This window comes from Xiphias gladius, chromosome 17, assembly GCF_016859285.1.
Source record: "Xiphias gladius isolate SHS-SW01 ecotype Sanya breed wild chromosome 17, ASM1685928v1, whole genome shotgun sequence".
Lineage (NCBI taxonomy): Eukaryota > Metazoa > Chordata > Actinopteri > Istiophoriformes > Xiphiidae > Xiphias > Xiphias gladius.
In genome coordinates, this window is record NC_053416.1 from 23,143 (window position 1) to 26,813 (window position 3,671).

Genomic DNA, 3,671 nt, shown 5'->3' on the forward strand with positions numbered 1-3,671 from the left:
GTGAAGACCTTTTTCAGTTTAGACGTCTGTGTTGAGGAGCTTCATCATACTATGTGCGTAGGCTCTGAGGTTATGCTGTACTATAAAAGTCCCTCTGTGTGTTTACTCAGACACTCTTTCACTGTTGAGCTGCATGTATGTCATATAAGCTTTAGATGAACTTTTTAATACATATTTTACAGAAAAAGGACTGTAAATTGCGTCCCCCATCACTTCCATTGAAAGTTCATTAAGAGGGGATTTGTTTATGTCGAGTATGAACAGGAGGACTGATTACAGCGTGAAAGAGTTCAGGTGTTATAACCATGAATATTTTTACAGTGAACTCAGATAAATCTCACCGGTTCAACCTGCTAGCAGGAATGTAGGTGTGTGTGTGTGTGTGTGTGTGTGTGTGTGTGTGTGTGTGTGTGTGTGTGTGTGCATGCTGAAGTCATTGTCAAGTTTTTTGTTTTTTTTTGTTGTATTTTTAATGAGAAGAAAAACAGAAAATCACCAACAGAGTTTTACTCTATTAAGGAGAAAAGAAAAGGCCTGGTGTTAAGTATGTTACCAATGCAGGGAATCCTGAATGCAAGAATGCATGAAGACATTCTTAAGATGAAAAACAGAAAGCATTCATCGTGCACTCTAAGACAGAGCAGAAAAGAACAGAAGTGTAAATTAGCCCAGAGGCTTCATTATCATCTGTTGTTAAAATGGCAATCTAAAACTGAAATAAAATGATATATACATTTTATGGTACCCACCCTAATTAATACATACAGACCAAAACAATACACACCCACCAATTAAAAAATATGACATAATTATGAGTAGTTAACAACAGTCCCTAAACAAGTTTAGAAAAAAAAACACTTAATACCTTTAAAATTAAACTCCACTGCAGAAAAATCTCCATCTTACCTTCAAGTCCCTTTTTGTATAATTCGGCTAATGTGCCAAAAAAAAAATCTAGTATCTTTTTTCATTTTAGTATCTCCACTAGAATTTAAAGTTTACAAAAGTTAGGAAATAATCATCACATGTATGAAGATTGAAGTAGCAATGGATCACAGTTTGGTAAACAAAAGTCAAATTAAAGACAAAAAGATTGTTGCAGTAGAGTTTAAAACACACTATCTAATGATATAGTTACTCTAGATGACAGTGCCCCGGCCTCCAGCACCACTGTTAAGAATCTCTGAGTTATCTTTGATCAGGAAATGTCCTTTAACTCCCACATAAACAAACTTCAAGCTCTGCCTTTTCTCACCTACGTAACACTGTAAAAATCAGGCACATCATTTCTCAAAAAAATGCAGAAAAACTAGTCCATGTTTTGTTACCTCTATGCTGGATTATTGTAATTCTTTATTATCAGGCTGTCCCAAAAAATCTTTAAATTCTGTCCAGCTGATCCAGAATGTTGCAGTGTGAGTACTGACAGGAACTAGGAAAAGAGATCACATTTCTCCTGTGTTAGCTTCTCTGCATTGGCTCCCTTTAAAATCCAGACTAGAACTTAAAGTCCTCCTCCTCAGCTACAAAGCCCTTAATGGTCAGGAACCATCACATCTGAAAGAGCTCATTGTACCTATTACCCCAGTAGAACACTACGTTCCCAGAACACAGGCTGGCTTGTGGTTGCTAGAGTCTCCAAAAGTAGAATGGGAGGCAGAGCCTTCAGTGATCAGGCTCCTCTACTGTGGAACCATCTTCCAGTTTGGGTCTGGGAGGCAGACGCCCTCTCCAGGTTTAAGAGGAGGCTTAAAACCTTCCTTTTGATGAAGCTTACAGTCAGGACTGGCTCAGGCTGGTCTTGAACCATCCCCTAGTTGTGCTGCTATAGGCCTAGACTGCCGGGGGACTTCCCATGATACACCGAGCTCCTCTCTCCTCTTCCTCTCCATCTGCACGCATTCATATGGCATCAATGCTCGTTACCCCCACCCCCATCTCACTTCTCACTCTCTCCGTCTCTCTTTGTCTCTCACCCAGCCAGTCAAGGCAGAGCCCCCCCGCCATGAGCCTGATTCTGTTCAAGGTTTCTACCTGTTAAAAGTAAATATAACTATGAAGAATACGGTCCAGACCTGCTCTACATGAAAAGTGCCCTGAGATAACCTCTGTTACGATTTGGCACTATATAAATAAAATTGAATTGAATTGAATTGAATTGAATTGAATTGAATCCAGAGGTGGAGGGATATGAAGGGATTGATAAAACTGTCCCTTAAAAAGGAAATTAGAGCGCTGAAGGTTAAACCTGAGATTTATTTTTGTCTGTCAGGAAAAATAAGACAAAGAAAGGTGGTTGAGAGCTACTTTTCTTTAAAGGCATCTGTTAAAAGGAAAAGGTTTTTTTGTGAGTTCTGTGAGAAGAGAAAATTTGGTTCTGACTGGTCTAAGACCTGGTCACTCTGGTCTCACCTGTTCCAGCATTGCCAGATTTGACTGACAAAAATAGTCCAGTCAGACACTTGAATCTGCTTATATTGTGGAAAATTAAGTACGCTGAATTTTCTGTGATCAGATCCTGTTAGCAATGTACCCATTGATGTACAGACGACTATCACTGGATCACTGTGATACTAAAGAAAACTTAAAACATGATGATTCTGCAGCCTCTTATTACTTTTATTTCTAAGGGGATTTCTGCAGCTTTAGTCTGGAGGGACATCAGAGGTCATGATATTCTCAGGAAGTAGAAGTTACACTGAATCATATCAACATTTGTTTCATGCCTGTGTTTTCAGATCTGAGTCAGTTAGGACTCTGAAAAGGAGGACTGAAGCTTTAATGTTGATGTTTGACTGGCGCCACCTGCTGACTGACTGCTGGTGTTACGGTCGGTCAGAGTACACTGCTGTAATCAAACTTTATAAAAAAGGATCCCTGGATCACACACTTGTACATTGTGTCTGAAGTGTATCAGTCCAGTTCACACCCAGCTACAAACAAAAAATAGTAAAGTAGTGAAGTATGAGAAAAATATTAGTAAAATATAAATGCAGCTCTGTCCAAGAAAATATCCAAAAAACTTGATCATTTAAGCTGTTTAAAGTGGAGTCAGTTTTAGTCTCAAAGCTTCAGAGTGAAACTGCTGCTATTTTGATCTTTAACTGATTTATTACTGGTCGATCAATCTGTCTGCTGATACTGTCTCCCTACCTCTCTGTCTCTCACACACACATATACACAGGCACACACACACACACACACACACACACACACACACACACACACACACACACACACACACACACAGGCACACACACGCACGCACACACACACACACACACTCACTAACTCCACTTTATTTAATCAGCATCACTGCAAAACACACACAAAGTAACACACATTAAATCACAGAAACACACTTGACAGCAAAAACGAGTGGAAAACTCACAAAAAGACCTCTTCAGTGTGTGTGTGTGTGTGTGTGTGTGTGTGTGTGTGTGTGTGTGTGTGTGTTAGTGTTTAGCGTGCATGTGTTGGACTCAGTTCACTTCCTGTCAGAGGAGGGGGGGGCAGATTGAAAACAGACGTTGGCTCTCTCTCTCTCCCCACTGCAAGTTAATGTCTCTCACCCTTTTTCTTCCCTCAGTGCTGCAGACTCGCCTTCTCCCTCTCTCTACTGTGAGTCTATGTCTCTCGCTTTCTCTCTCTCTCTCCCACTGTGAGTCCGT